Raw genomic sequence first — 16,283 nt, 5'->3', positions numbered from 1 at the left:
GTAATGCACTAATTTTGAAGGTTTTAATGTGGACATGCTGTGCCCACGTGCATTATGGGTACCTCAGTACATTCACAGCAGAAGAAATGCATTTGAGACGCTCTGATCAGGCTCCACACAGACAACAGCATTAAACTCTTTGTATGTTGTGCCTAAAACTCTCGTGACTATTTTTCTCTCTGGGTTTATAGATGTTGTTATTGTGTTTGTTTAATCAAAAATGCCAGAAGCAGCTTAGGTTGCTCCTCCATTATTTTCAGTTGGAATCATAGCAATCGATTCCTGTTTGCTATTGGAGTCCTGCTTATGTCAAACACTGTCTGTTGCCTTTGATCCAGAGTAATATATATAAGATGTCTGAAATTCAGTTTGCATTTATTAAACTCCACGCATCTTAAATGGAGCAGACAGGGATTATCTGGACTTTTGTTTTGGCAAGTTTTCACGGTCTCTACTGCCATCTACTGGCAGGCTAAGTGACGATCTTCTAAATTAGTGAGACGCCATTTCCTCTCCAACTTACGGGTTATCTGCTTTAAGAGGCGAGTTTGTGAGTTATACCATGGAGTCAGGCACTTCTGATTTAAGGCTCTCTTTTTCAGAGGAGCTACAGCATCCAAAGTTGTCTTCAATGAGGATGTAAAACTATTGACGAGATACTCTATCTCACTTACAGAGTTTAGGTAGCTACTTTGCTCTGTGTTGGTATATGGCATTAGAGAACATAAATAAGGAATCATATCCTTAAACCTAGTTACAGCGCTTTCTGAAAGACTTCTAGTGTAATGAAACTTATTCCCCACTGCTGGGTAGTCCATCAGAGTAAATGTAAATGTTATTAAGAAATGATCAGACAGAAGGGAGTTTTCAGGGAATACTGTTAATGTTATGTGGGCCGCCCGAAGAGGAGGTACTGCTGGCCAACGCCAGAGGGCGCCCTGCCTGTAGTTGGGTTTCAGGCACCAGAGGGCGCAGTCACCACCCAGGAGCCAGGACTACCAGCTGTCAGAAATCATCTCTTCATCATCCCATCCCATATAACACTGGAGGAGACACCACATCTCTGCCGAGATATCAGTTTACCACTCAGGTAAAACTCTCAGCCGTGTCTGTGCTGAACGCACGTATCATTATCTTTTGAAAACGTCACCATGCTAACATCTGCAAAATGTCTTGTAAAGGATGCTAGAGGTATTATTAGATTCTGAAATCAGCGTTTTCAGTTTTAGAAGTGTTTATTTCCTGCTAGCTTTTACATAATATATGAAAAAGGTGTTATTTCTAGCCAAAAACAAAGTGAAGTTAGCAGCTAGTGACACCAGGAAGTGACATCAATATGCTAATGTCTGCAAGATCATACCATTAAAAAAAATAGAAGCAAAATGTGGCTTTTTAACCTCTTAAAATACCTTAAACCTTGGGCAAGTTCAAAGATGGCTAACCTGGACCTGTTCTGTGTCCCAAGAATGTTCCCTGTGAATTTGAAGACTCTTGTAGTAATAGAACTGGACGTATGCTGAGTACAGACGAAAAGACTTGGCAAAACCCGATGGCCATATTTGATGGCCCTGGGTAAAAATGTGGTGTGGTGGGATAAATGGTGTGCAGATAAAACATGATATTGAATGTAACGTGATGGCAAGATTCAAACAGCAGTGCAAAGAAATGATGGTAATGCAGTTGTGATGAGAACAACATCGTCGTCACATCACATTATCGCTGGACTCCATAGCCTGAAGTAGATGAGTCTGTGACTCCTCGTGGGTGAGACACCAGTCTGACACAGATTACTTCCCTTGCAAAAGCCAGTTCCCAATTTCAGCTGGGAGGATTTTGATAATGCGTTTTAAAGGCATGATTTACTAAAATGCCAGATAACGAGCATTAAAATTGGGTGGGCAGTCCAAATGTTTGTCCGTTGGGATGGAGACTGTTTTGTGCGGGATTTACAATGCAGCTGATAACTGTCAGTAGCCTATCCCAGCAGTCATACAGCAAGAGGCGGAGTGCACCCATGACAAGCAGCCAGTCTTTCACAGGGCATGAATGATTTCATAATTTTTTTTTATTATTATTCCGTGTGGCCTCTGTGCTGGAACAGCATTCTGGAACAGCAGTCTAAAACTTAACTTTTTAAGCTTGACAAACTCATAAAATACAGATGTTATCAGCATCCACTAAATTTCTTTTTGACCTTAATAAATCGTGTTGTGTGTGCAAACATCACATATTTGCATGTTCCCTCTCTGGGGTTTGTTCACCCAAGTGCACAACACTCTAATTGCATATTCATCAGGTAAATGTGGTTAATGGCAGTGGTGGGCACAGTTCAGCTAATCTGACAGCAGATAATTATCGAAGCTAAAGTTTTTGCTATAGGATTAGCTCTTCAGATAAGTTTTAAAACCCATCATCAGACCAATTATCTTCTGATAAATTTAGTTCCAATACCTTTCAGTCTGCTAACATTTTCTTTGCTGGTAAAGTTTAACAGTCAAAAACGTTTGTAAACCATAAAATCAAACATTTTAGTCCTTTTGTGTGTGTGTGTGTGTGTGTGTGTGTGTGTGTGTGTGTGTGTGTGTGTGTGTGTGTGTGTGTGTGTGTGTGTGTGTGTGTGTGTGTGTGTGTGTGTGTGTGTGTGTGTGTGTGTGTGTGTGTGTTTAGCAGGCTGGCTGCCTGTCGCTTGGTGATGACATCATCATTAAGTGCAAAACGTGATTAGCCAGTCGATGCAGGGAGCATTGTGGGTAGTGTAGTTCAGGTTCACTTTGGACGTTACAGTGACTTGTCCACTTGACACAAAAACAGACTAATTTTAACATTATTTTATTTTATTTCTTTATGGATGTAATTTAATCGCCAAGACTCGGTGGGGGAGAGAAGCTCTCATGGTGCAGCTGTGTGTACAGAGGGAGGGACTTTTCTTCACATTTAGACACTGTTTTGGATTTAAAAAAGGACACTTTATGTGGATTATTTTCGTCATGAATCCCGCTGAAACTAACAGGTAATTTATATTTACTACGTGTATTTTACTCTGCCAATCAATGCGTTAATGGATGTATTCCGGTTACTTAAGCTGCAGGATTCAAAGCGTGTGAAAAAAGCAGCAGCTTTTAGTACAGGTGGACGGATTGATCCTAATATTGATAATATCGATACCAAAGCTGGTATTGATATTGAATGATCGTCGTGTAAAAAGATCGATACTCAAGCTTTTTTTCTCTCCCACACGCATTGACTGCTGTGCACACAGATTCATCAAAGTCTACTCTCTGTCTGTAAGAGCAGCGCTGCACTGTGTCACACAACACGGAGCAGTGCACCCTTGTATTGTGGTTTGTCAGCCATCTACCTCAGGAGATTTTGTTTTAAGTTGTGTTGAGTGATATTTTTTTAAACAAAAATGTTGATTGTGATAATAAAGTATTTTGTTGTCACGTACAATGTTTTGGTGAAATTCTATCCTAGGTCTTTTGGATCCTTTGGATCTATGAAGCTTAAATATGAAAAAGTATCAACATCGATATTGGCGATACTGGGCCTGTATTAGGTATCGGATCAATACCAAAATTCCCTGTATCGCCCACCCCTGATTTTTCGCTCATAAATGACAGTGTATCTAATACCAAGATAAACTGACTTCTGATACTGTGTTTTACTGCTTTTGAAAGATGATGACAGTGTTTGGGTTTTTGTTTTTTTATTTATTCATTTTTCGTGTGTTCTTTGTGTTTGTGATCCTTGAATTTACCCAGCAGCCCCTGCGGCACTTAAAGTGAAATTGGTTTATCGTTTATCAGAAGCTGACAGTGTAATCTGATGTGGCCGCGTCCAAATCAATACTAATAGTTATTGGTTATCTGTAATAAAGAATTTCTTTTTTTTAAGCAGTTTATCGTCATAAAAGGTAACTTTTCAGTTATCTGATTAATGGTTATCAAAGCTATCTTTTTGGTTAACTGTGCCCACCATTGCTTAATGGTCAATACACACTATTTTGCACATTTGACAGATGCTATCCTCATTGTGCACTGTTTGTAACTCAGCGTGCAGGCATATTTGTGTGCAGTGCTGTTTGTGCACATTTTTACACACGCAAACCTTCATAAAATCAGGCTCTAAGTGTCTTGACATATAAAAATAACTGATGTATGAAACTTGTTGATAATGTTAGACCTGGCTTGAAAAAGGCACCATTATATTTTAGGAGATTCATCCAAGTCATTTGTGCCAGAATATTTTATGTTAACAGAAGTTATTCTCATAGACAGATCTGGAGTAGTTTTTACATAAAGACATAATTAGACATATTACAAAACTGGCTCAATGACCTAACACTTAAAGGGCTAACGTACACTTAGCTTTGCGATCACTGAAAAACAGAAACAACAAAAGGACAGAATTCAATGAGGAATAAAAGCATGACTGACAGATCATGACCTCGTTACACTTCACAGTTATTTGTCAATAAAAAAAGCAATTGCCGGTACTGAAATGTAGCAGCTATTTGTATGCTGCCGCATGGGGAAAAGCCCACGATATAAATTAGTGGTGCTTTTTCTGACACATGTACAGATGCATGTGAAAAGACCTGAGTGCATTCAAAAGCATAGAAATGCAAGTATAAAAGGCATCCAGACACATGCACATTTTATTAAAAATAAATTAATGGAAATATATAAAGTGAATGGGACTCATTGGATCGATTCAAACATCATGTTTTTCATTAAGTAATTTTCAAAAGGCAACCTAAACAACTGACTGTCACATTCAGAACAGATTTTTTTTTTTAAATGGTTTTATTAGGACACAAGACTTTTACATATTACATCAGGCCCAGATCCAGACTGGTTTGGACCGATGCAATTGCATCAGTCAAATTTTTTACGCATCGTTCGTCATCGGTAAAAAAAAATCTTGAATAATCCCGAATAGTGCTGAACGTGTCCCCGTGGTGAACACAGCTTTTCGGTGGTTTTCATGTCAACCTATAGTCCGTAAAATTATATGGATTTTTCCGAGTTTCAGAGTCATACGGACATACAAATAAAGTCAGATATTTAGGGTTTGGTCTGCAGCGCCTCTGTAATCAACCGTTTCTGCAGCGCGACTCCACTTTGAAGCATTGAAGCAATGCTTCGATTCAATGGCTCGTGGTTCTTTGATTCGCTGCTCTTCAGAAGCGGTAAGTCCACTTCTTAACCCCTCTCAAAGCCATTAAAATACCATGAGTCACTTTTGTGTGGATTAAAGTCACTAACTGGGACTCTTGTCTTGTTGCAGTCAAGAAATGAGAATTGTCCTCCATTCTGTTCACACAGCTCGAAACGCTGCGCGGCCGAGACAGAGTCCGATCGGAATTAATAACTTCAAAATGAATTGCCGCTTTAAATAAAATGACACATCTTACAAACGTTGTAATACAGACAAGAAACTACAATCGACTAAAATGTTTTTTTTTCTCCCAAAATTAAATTTCTTTACAAATTACACCCTGACATGCTGTAAGAGTTCAGCTCAGATATATGGAGTGACACTTATGCCAATAATGTCTGAAAGGAAATGCTTTTGACAAAAACTACAGATTTTGTTTATTCCTATTTATGTCCAGAGATCAAGGATCCACCATGTGGAGCTTATTATGTCCAAAGTTTAAGGATCCAGTGACCAATTTCATATTTATTTACTTTAAGACTCAATAAGATGTTCAATTTCAATTCAGTTTCAATTTAATTGGCTTCTAAAGTGCTAAATCACAACAAAATCTAAATATACTAAAACAAATACATCACAATTGTGATGTATTTGTTTTAGTATATTTAGTCATGGACATGATGAATATTGTTACCTGCTGGACTGTTTCGAATTTTTGACTGGTATCAGTGGAAAATGTCTTCTGTGAACTGTCTGTATCTCAATATATTATTATTAAGAATACAGTAGTGTTCAGAATAATAGTAGTGCTATGTGACTAAAAAGATTAATCCAGGTTTTGAGTGTATTTCATATTGTTACATGGGAAACAGGATACTAGTAGATTCAGTAGATTCTCACAAATCCAACAAGACCAAGCATTCATGATATGCACACTCAAGGCTATGAAATTGGGCTATTAGTAAAGAAAAGTAGAAAAGGGGGTGTTCACAATAATACTCGTTTGGCATTCAGTCAGTGAGTTCGTCAATTTTGTGGAACAAACAGGTGTGAATCAGGTGTCCCCTAATTAAGGATGAAGCCAGCACCTGTTGAACATGCTTTTCTCTTTGAAAGCCTGAGGAAAATGGAACGTTCAAGACATTGTTCAGAAGAACAGCGTAGTTTGATTAAAAAGTTGATTGGAGAGGAGAAAACTTATACACAGGTGCAAAAAATTATAGGCTGTTCATCTACAATGATCTCCAATGCTTTAAAATGGACAAAAAAAAAAAGAAAAATAAAAAACAGATGCGTGGAAGAAAACGGAAAACAACCATCAAAATGGATAGAAGAATAACCAGAATGGCAAAGGCTCACCCATTGATCAGCTCCATGTTGATCTAAGACAGTCTGGAGTTACCTGTAAGTGCTGTGACAGTTAGAAGATGCCTGTGTGAAGCTAATTTATTTGCAAGAATTCCCCACAAAGTCCCTCTGTTAAATAAAAGACATGTGCAGAACAGGTTACAATTTGCCAAAGAACACATCAACTGGCCTAAAGAGAAATGGAGGAATATTTTGTGGACTGATGAGAGTAAAATTGTTCTTTTTGGGTCCAAGGGCAGCACACAGTTTGTGAGACGACCCCCAAACTCTGAATTCAAGCCACAGTTCACAGTGAAGCATGATGGTGCAAGCATCATGATATGGGCATGTTTCTCCTACTATGGTGTTGGCCCATACCAGGTATCATGGATCAGTTTGGATATGTCAAAATACTTGAAGAGGTCATGTTGCCTTATGCTGAAGAGGACATGCCCTTGAAATGGATGTTTCAACAAGACAATGACCCCAAGCACACTAGTAAACCAGCAAAATCTTGGTTCCATACCAACAAAATGAATGCCTCACAGATGTGAAGAAATCATGAAAAACTGTGGTTATACAACTAAATACTAGTTTAGTGATTCACAGGATTGCTAAAAAAGCAGTTTGAACATAATAGTTTTGAGTTTGTAGCATCAACAGCAGATGCTACTATTATTGTGAACACCCCCTTTTCTACTTTTTTTTTATTAATAGCCCAATTTCATAGCCTTAAGAGTGTGCATATCATGAATGCTTGGTCTTGTTGGATTTGTGAGTCTTGTTGGATTTGTGAGAATCTACTGAATCTACTGGTACCTTGTTTCCCATGTAACAATAAGACATATACTCAAAACCTGGATTAATCTTTTTAGTCACATAGCACTACTATTATTCTGAACACTACTGTATATGCAGTCATATTTTTATTGATTTTATCAATTGAAAAAAAATCATATATAGATTCAGGTATAATTGAAAGATTTTGGCAATAAATTTGATCCTGTTTACAGTCAATTTTTGTTATAGTGTTTTTTATTTAGGACATCATATTTATACAAATAAGTGTTCACTATGGTCCATGAAGTATAATAAATGTATTAAAAGAAGTGTGACAGTGTATGTTACACACGAATAAAAGAATGAAGATTATTGAATAATAAGACGCATACGATTTTTATTTTATCATTGGGGAAAAATGGATCTGTCAGATTTTTACTCTGGATCCAGCCCTGTTACATGTCTGACCTTATTGAACCTTATGTGCCTTCACAATCACTCGAGTCTTCTGGTGATGTAGCTTTCTATAACTCTATGCTGAAACTGCAGATTATTGTCCCCAAAGAAGCAAACAAAACACCTTTCATTTAGCTTTTAATTAGATGGCCATTTTATTTGACTTATCTATATTTAAGATTTCTATTTTCATTTATAATTTCTTCATACCTTTTTGAAATTAGAAAATGTGATTTCCTTCTGTTAATTCTTCTAAAACCACACAGATACTACTTTAAAAGGTTTGGGATGTGAAGACACTTTTTTCTTTACATTTGGAATTTGGTTTATTTTAACAGTCTTTTTATAAATGATTTAATGACTTATTTTCACATAAAGCATTCTGGGCTACATTTCTTGTGTGATAGGTGCAATACAAAAATGTTTATTAGACATTATTCAGTGTTTTTCCTCCAATATTATGGTTCTGGTGGACACCAGGCCAATGTGAACCACCACCAGGTGAGAAATATCATCTTCAGAGTAACTGTTTTTGGCAGCGATTTGACAGTATAGTATTATGATGATGATGATTATTATTATATTACAGTACAAGGCGGTGGCCAAGCGGTTACGTGCACTTGTTTCTAGAGTAGAAGGTTCTATCCCTGCCAATTGTCCATGTAATGTGGACTTGTGTTGCATAAGGAAAAGCATCCGGCATAAATCCTGTTCCAAATTAACATGCAAATCTTTCTCAAATCTGCTGTGGCAACCCCAAGAAGTATCAAATGAGCAGTTACTAAGAAAGGCCAAAATGAGGAGTATCACTCGCATTGTGCATCAGCTTCAACATTTTGGCCATGTGGCCCATTTCTCTGTGCATGATCCAGCACACAGGTGCCTGAGTGGTCAGGACACACACCAGTTGATGGAGAAGGCCAAGGGCACACCCAGCCTTCACCTGGCTGTGGCAGATAGATGGTTATTTTAGAGATGTGGGAAAAGACCCATTGTCTGCCTGGGTGGCTACCATCCAGAACACCAGGCAGTTATGAACACAGTAATGTAACAGGTGTCCTTCTGCCATCAGACTGTGGAACACTGCCAGCCTTGTCGCTGTGGCAAATCTGAGGTAGTTTTAGTGCTCTTGCATCCAACAAACCATATCACCCTGAAGATCCTCAAAGGCTGATGTGTGTTAATTCTGCAAGTTGTGGAAGAACAGACCAGCTTCACCCTGCAGGAACTGATGCCTGCAACATGGAGTCAACAGAAACCGATCCCTGCAACACTGAGTTAACATTAACAAAATCCTTGTGCAGTCAAATGGTTTTCAGTCCACTTGTTGTCTTTGGTTTGCTTTAATAACTGATGTTTTAATTTCAAAGGAAAACAGACAAAGCAAAATGAAGACTATCTGAACCTTTTACGGAGCATGTGTAAAGTATTCACAGGACCTAACTTTTTCCACATTTTATCTTACAGCCTTATTCCAAAATTGCTGAAATTCATTTTTTTCCCTCAAAATTCTACACACAATAACCCATAATGACAATGTTAAAGTGTTATTTGAGATTTTTTTTGCAATCAATAATAAAAATAAAATAAAATAAAAAAAAAACCTAGAGTGCAAACCTCCACCAACATAAGTTTAGTTTCCAAGTCCACAAATTTTTACCTTGGAAAAAAAAAATCAAGGTCAAACTCCTGTTAGAAGAGGCTTTTCATGAGCTAAAATAGTAAGTCCCTTCGGCTGCTCCCTTGTTTGCACTCGGGGTCGCCACAGCAAATCCAAGGTGGATCTGCATGTTGATTTGGCACAGGTTTTACGCCAGATGCCCTTCCTGACGCAACTCCACGTTATAATCAAATAGCTGCTAAATCTGCAATACAGATCAGATGTGGCTCAAACTTGGTCTATTCATTGAGAGTGCCAGTTTACACCTCACTGTCACAAATGAGTCATTGGGGCACTTTTGACTGAGATATAATGCAAAATGTACACCAAATGGACTTCTCAATGTTAGATCAGATCCGGATCAAACTTTATCAAGTGATAGTGTCATTCTGCACCTCACTTTCAAATATGAGCGTGATTGGGGCACATTTGATTAAGATGTAAAATATACATTAAATGGCATTTTCTATGTTAAATTGAAATGGCCACAAAATCTGTAATCCGGATCAACTTTGTCAATACAGGATATCATCCTACATAACGCTCTCAAATATGAAAGGAATTCAATCTTTTCTTTGACAGTTATGAACTTGAAAACTGAGCGATCTGGAGAAAAGGAATTTGGTCATTGAGGTGACCAAGAATCTGATGTCACTTTGTCAGAGCTCTAGCATTCCTCTGTGGAGAGAGGAGAACCTTCCAGAAGGACAACGATCTCTGCAGCACCAATCAGGCCTGTATGGTAGAGTGGCCAGACAGAAGCCACTCCTTAGTAAAAGGCACATGGCAGCCCACCTGGAGTTTGACAAAAGGCGCCTGAAGGACTCTCAGATCATAAAAAACAAAATTCTCTGGTCTGATAAGACAAAGATTGAACTCTTTGGTGTGAATGCCAGGTGTCATGTTTGGAGGAAACCAGGCACCATCCCTACAGTGAAGCATGGTGGTGGCAGCATCATGCTGTGGGGATGTTTTTCAGCAGCAGGAACTGGGAGACTAGTCAGGATTGAGAGAAAGATGAATGCAGCAATGTGCAGAGAGATCCTGGGTGAAAACCTGCTCCAGAGCGCTCTTGACCTCAGACTGGGGCAACTGTTCATCTTTCAGTAGGACAGTGACCCTAAACACACAGCCAAGATATCAAAGGAGTGGCTTCAGGACAACTCTGTGAATGTCCTTGAGTGGCCCAGCCAGAGCCCAGACCTGAATCTGACTGAACATCTCTGGAGAGATCTGAAAATGGCTATGTACTTATGCTCCCCATCCAACCTGATGGTGCTTGAGAGGTGCTGCGAAACTGCCCAAAGAGAGGTGCACCAAGCTTGTGGCATCATATTCAAGAACACTTGAGGCTGTAATTGCTGCCAAAGGTGCATCAACAAAGTATTGAGAAAAGAATTTTTATGTACGTGATTTTTATTTTTAATAAATTTGCAAAAACACTTTTTCATGTTGTCATTATGGGGTGTTGTGAGTAGAGTTTTGAGGGGAAAAAAGAATTTACTCCATTTTGGAATAAGGCTGTAATATAAAATGTGGGAAAAAATTGAAGCACTGTGTGTTATGTGTCGGACGCAGCTCGGAGAACCGACCAGCGTTTGAAGGACCCAGTATGAAATAAGCAGAGCACGGTACAAAGGCTAACTGAATTTAATACATAACAGTGAAAATATAATAACAAAAAGGTGCGGCCTGGCGTGGTGCGCTCCCAGCAGCGCTAACGGTCCAGAGCCAGAAGCTGTTTCGGACCCAAGGACCCCGCCGACACCCCCCAGGTGGCCGCAACAACCGAGTCTGTGAAAGAAGGAACCATTATGTGAGTCCACACTCTACACACAGAACACTTAAAGGTGTACAAACAGCAAACACTTCCTGGCTTGATTACTGATCAGCTTCCTAACCTGCAGGCATGGAACATCCAGTTCACAAAACTCCACTGCAGTGGAAGCTGATACATGACTAACAAACAGCTCAATACAATAAGGTGTGAGGGACACCACATTTACTGACTGTATAACTGTTAGTCACAAAATCTAACGTACCTCAGGAAGTGTGCTGACGAGCGTGAGACCTCACCCCCTCCTCTTTCACAGACTGTGCATCAAACCTGGACGTTCTCAGCATCCGCTGCTGATGAGATGGCTCCCGAGACGACGATCTCACCCGTCTGGTCACAAGGTCGAGTCTCTGGCAAATACACACTGTGCACTCCAGTCTTAAATGCCAACATGTTCCAATCTATCCAGATGCACCATAGCTGTGAGTCCTGACGAGTCGCAGGTGATCAGGGTGAGGTCTTGACAGCCTCAGCAACACAGCCACTCAGTCCCAAATGCACGCCACCTGGGAGGAAACCAAAAGACAAACAAACCGGCAGCCAGGCCCCTCCAGCCATATAACACTGTGAATACTTTCTGGATGCACTGTACACAATATTGCATTTCACTTTTCCTGATGTTTGACGTGTGTGTGTGTGTGTGTGTGTACACATGTACTGATGTGCATGCATTGATTGACAGCTGATGGCAGCGTTTGTAAGAGCTCTCTGACTGATTGGACAGAAACAGTTTTACGCTACAGACACACACCTCCCTCTGTGATGTCCACGGGGTGTCTGTGGATGATTACCGGCAAAAACATCCTCCGTTGACTGTGTTTATTGGGGATAATTATTAGAAAAGGAACAAACACACACACACACACAGACACACACACACACACACACACACACACACACACACACACACACACACACACACACACACACACACACAGAGAGAATGTAAACAGACTTCACAGAAGTATGTTCAACAACCTTTTTCCCATAAGGACTTTAATAACTGCTGCCGTTAGTTTTACATGTAATTTATTTTGCTTCAAAATTTTTCATTATAATTCTTAAAGTACTTCGTACTTTAATATCAATAATAATAATGCTGTAACATCACTAAATTCATGATCAGTCAGAGCTCCATAGAATCTGTGGATCTGTAATGTGTATAAAGACTTGATCTGTGCTATAAAATCCTGCTGCCATGTGGAACATTCTATGTACACCGAGGACACATAGACAGTCCAAACCATACCTTTTTGGACTCTTTATGATCAGACAAATAATGCAGTACATATACTTGTAAGTATGATTGGAGCATTTTAAAATGCTGACGCCTGTGTCATCTTGTTATGATCAGCTTGAGGCGCGCCACCTGTGCAGAAGAGAGAGAAACAGCAGGAACAGGCCGCCCAGAACAGACTGACTGATGTCTGATCACTGACCTTAGCAATGAGGATCTATGTTGAGCAATAAAGTGCCAACATCAAGCAGGTTGAAGGGACCCTGGACAAGTGGAGATATGCACTGGAAAGAAAGGGAATAGAAATCAGCTGGAGCAAGACACAGTGGTGACCCTTAACCCTCTGAGGTTGATGTATTAATAGACACGAGTTGAACGCACCAGTATGTCTACCAGTGACTGAATGTCACTGAAATTAGTGTGTCACCTCTAGTTTCAATCCCTGTTGTAAATGATATTTGCGTCACAGGCAATCCTAGAGCCTGGAGAATGTCAAATGGGTCTCTGTCTTTCTCTGCCTGTTGCTCCAACAGGCTCATTCACAGCACTGTCACTCTGTATTATTTTTTATTATTATTATTAATTTTGTCCTCCAAAGCTTATTGTCATAAAAAGTGGATTGGATATTTTTTTTTATTATTATTATTATTAATTTTGTCCTCCAAAGCTTATTGTCATAAAAAAGTGGATTGGATATTTTGTTTATCCAGCAACTAGAAGCTCCTCCCCCTCACCAATTTCAATAAATAGGATTTTTTTTTTTTTTTTTTTTTTGGGAGGGATAGTCCACTTTTTGTCTAATCACAGATATTTGTGGACATTTCTGCAAAGAGGGAAGACAGAAAAGATCTACAAAATGGAAATGGTGAGTGATTTTATCTTTCATTTATTTCTATTGGATCACAAAATTAGTGTAAGAAGGAAATTGTATATCAAAGACTGGTGAACCCATTTCTTGTATCAAAGCAGTTCATCACATAAATAATGTTGCATTTTCAATAAAGATCTGAAGATAAAGGGTTTTTTTTTCAGATTAAGAGACAAAATATGTGATACATATATTCTGAAAGCTGAGATTGATGTGAAGTTTCATATGCTCCACATGGACATTATATTTTTAAAAGTACCTTTTTATAATGGGAATAACTGAAAACAGTGCAATAATACTGTACAGCTGAATTCACATGTTGATAAAGCAATTTTCAGTGAGAGAGATAATGAAAGTCTACAATAGGACCGACTGTGAGCAGCAGCCTGCACACCACCACAATATATGAACAAATGTTCAACATCTTATTTTTCCACTTACTGAAGCGGTAATGCTGCGTTTACACATAACGATGACAAGTCACGAATGCCACAAAGTATACATTCTTGGCTGCTGATCACGAATGTGATAATTTGAGGCAGAGGCATCAGGTGTCCTCAGGAACTGCTGCAACCTGTTACCATGTGTTACGATTAATGGCACGTGTTCCTGGTGAATTATCAGGAACTATTACGCACAGTCAAGAATAATTTTCTGCGCTATTGCGTGTAACAGTGCATTGTTATGTTCTGTCACGTTGTGAATGAGGTGACTTGTCTCCACACACACCTATATTCATCCTACCATCAGCTGCTAAACAATTCAGATTGCTCCAGTTTGCTCCTCAAAATCTAGATTAATCCACAGCAGAAGAACTTTGTGACTGCATGCTTAGTTGGGCTCTGTCCCATGGAGAGGCGCAGAGAGGAGGAGGAGATGGAGAGACTCAGATGTGTGGCTTAACGTGGCTCACGTCTCGCTGATTTTCCAAAACATCAGGCACATGCAGCAGGTGGAACACCTGTAGGAGAGTGCTGATGAGCACTGGAACGAGACTTTTAGCCGACTTGGCGTCACTGTCCTTCTTCATCATACTGCAGCAATGAAACTGAATGCGGTGCAGCAGGATTTAATTGTGCGCACATCAGAGAAGAATGCCGTCACGCTCTATTAAGGATCACCACTAATCAAGACAGATCAACATGCTCAGTTGTGACCTCCATGACATGAGGTGAAATGAGGGTGGTACGTGGCATTCGTGGAAGATTTTTTTTTTTGATAGCCAAAAACATGCTCCACGAAAATCATGAATAACACGCGGTATTAAGAAACCTATTCAGATGTGTTAAGTCACATTAAGAATGTCAGAAATGTGCCAAGAATGACCCAAATATGACATTCGTAACACGTCCTACCAATGTGTAAACATAGCCTAATGGGACACTGTATGTAATGTAGAAAGAAGTACAATGAGACAGAGACCTCCAGTTTTATGTAAGGACAACCTGCCTCACATTTACGGAGAAATTACTGTGAACTGGCAAAAAGTCTTATCACATTTATGGCAGTAATTGTTGTGAAGTACTACCAACCCCGCTCCCAATATGCACTTTTGGAAATAAGACTTTTTGAAGACCAAATCTTTTTTTTTTTTTAGATTTCATTTTTACAATTCAGATGGGAGTCCATCTCTTTTTTTTTCCCCTTGGAAGCAGCCCATTTTAGGGCCTTGTCTGTATGTTAACATTTTTGAGACTGTCTTTTTGGACAGCCCTTCTTCTAATTTTATACTCTGTTACACTATCTTTATTGGCTGCTTGAGAGTTGTTTGACTATGCTGAATTTATCAGCATGGCTTTAATGTTTGTATCATAACTTCTCAGGTTTACTTACTCAGCTTTTGAGTTGTGCTCTGTTCAGGACAATCACTGTGCCTCTCCATCATGCAGCCATCTGGCACTGTCAGCTAGTTATGGTGGGCAATTTGTTTTTGTTCTTGGGGACAGACTCTTGACAGGTATTTGATGCCATGGCTTATTGGGGGTTTACTTATCTATCAATGTGTATACCCTGAACATAAGATGTACCCATTTTGTAAGATTTGCAAGAAAAATATACCATCTTTGATTCTGAATTATTTCATATTATGCCCATAACACACTCATGATTAATTACTGTTTTGTTGTGAATACAATACAACCTTTATAATAACGTCAGAGCCAGAAGTTGCTTTTTACATCACATAAAGCTCTGAAACACGGGTGTCTATCAGTCAAGTAAATTGTTTATTTAATTAGCACAACAAAATGACCATGACTTGTCATTATTTACCGTCTGCCACTGCAGATGACAGTGAATCTGCTGTAACCACCGGCATGACAGATATTCCCCATCAACACGTGAATGCAGCATTCACAGGTGAGGTTTTACCCACAAACAGTTGCAGCCTCTCTCCTGATTTCTTTAATTAGTAACAACTGCTGCAAAGCGAAACAAGGACTGTTTTTGTATGTGTCTCATGTGTCCCAAATCAACACCACCACAAAACTGACCAATTTCAACGGCGTAACATTTTGCAAACATGAAGCAAAGCAAAAACAACCAGCTTTACCATGCAGACTCTTTGCTTTGTGTTTGCCTTCCAAAATGGCTGTGACCTTTCAGAAGTCTCAGGAATTCTGGTCACTCTGGGACTAAGACACGAGTGTTTGTGCTGAAGGGATCTTGTGCAGCGTTAAAAGCTCGGCACAGATTTCTCGCTGGCAGATGCCCCGGCGCAGGTCATTACATTCAAAACACCGGCTGAAAATGACAGTTACAACCACAACATCAGTTCACACATGCACACACACAATATTGCAGAGAATAACGTCTTGTCCTCGCTAGTAAAAAGTTGCCAGGTTACAAGGCCCAATAAACATGCCAGCGTCACCAGATGGTCAAATAAAACTGTTTTACAACTGCTTTGTTAGTGTATGTTGACATGTTTACTTGTGCA

At 39.4% G+C, this 16,283-nt stretch overlaps 1 long non-coding RNA gene across 1 annotated transcript; it reads right to left on the bottom strand.

Annotated features, from left to right (window-relative positions):
• Nucleotides 1-2,151: 2,151 nt before the first annotated feature.
• On the bottom strand, nucleotides 2,152-15,866 carry LOC117523260. Its single transcript, XR_004564455.1, has 3 exons — nucleotides 15,856-15,866; nucleotides 14,337-14,340; nucleotides 2,152-2,246 (listed from the first exon to the last, which is right to left on the bottom strand). It is a non-coding gene; the product is annotated as an uncharacterized LOC117523260 (long non-coding RNA).
• Between the last annotated feature and the right edge of the window lie 417 nt (nucleotides 15,867-16,283).

Source organism: Thalassophryne amazonica, chromosome 13 (assembly GCF_902500255.1).
Source record: "Thalassophryne amazonica chromosome 13, fThaAma1.1, whole genome shotgun sequence".
NCBI classification, from domain to species: domain Eukaryota; kingdom Metazoa; phylum Chordata; class Actinopteri; order Batrachoidiformes; family Batrachoididae; genus Thalassophryne; species Thalassophryne amazonica.
The sequence above is the reverse complement of the archived record's forward strand: the minus strand, read 5'-3'. Positions and strand labels throughout refer to the sequence as shown.